The sequence below is a fragment of the Pterocles gutturalis genome, unplaced genomic scaffold, assembly GCF_000699245.1.
Source record: "Pterocles gutturalis isolate BGI_N339 unplaced genomic scaffold, ASM69924v1 scaffold4631, whole genome shotgun sequence".
Lineage (NCBI taxonomy): Eukaryota > Metazoa > Chordata > Aves > Pterocliformes > Pteroclidae > Pterocles > Pterocles gutturalis.
In genome coordinates this window covers 6236-6682 of record NW_010100078.1, presented here as the reverse complement: position 1 = coordinate 6682, position 447 = coordinate 6236, and the positions used below count along the sequence as shown (strand labels likewise).

The 447-nt window shown below is 46.5% G+C and overlaps 1 protein-coding gene across 1 annotated transcript in view; it reads left to right on the top strand.

Moving 5' to 3' along the window:
- The window catches only part of LOC104465244 (TBC1 domain family member 16-like), a gene marked incomplete at its 5' end in the record, with an annotated part of 6765 nt that overhangs the window by 1835 nt on the left and 4483 nt on the right, over nt 1-447 (top strand).

Here is a 447-nt window from a genome sequence, read left to right as displayed (position 1 = left end):
GGGTGGGCGTGGTTGGGAGATGTGCGGAGGTGGCTGGGAGATGGGCGGCCGTGGCTGGGAGATGTGCGGCGGTGGGTCTGGAATTCTCTCAGAGCCTTTCATCCATTTTGCGAAGCGCATCACACTGCATCGGAAAATGTTTTGACAAGGCATCCTGCCGTATTTTGTTCAATCTACATACAAATGTGATAAGAGCTCTTTAATTATCTGTTTAAGATACTGTATGTCCTTATTAGAAACAGTGATTTTTAAATTTCCATCCTTCCCACAGAGCCCCCTGCTGCTTTTCTTATTATGGTCGCATGGGCTCACTTTTTGCATTGAACAACCTTTGATTTTTAAATTAAATGTCAGCTGCAGTCTTGCACTGGGATCATGAGTGCCCTTAGAGATCCTGGCAGTGCCGTTCCCTGCTTGCCTAACAGCAATCCCTTTGTATATGGCCAA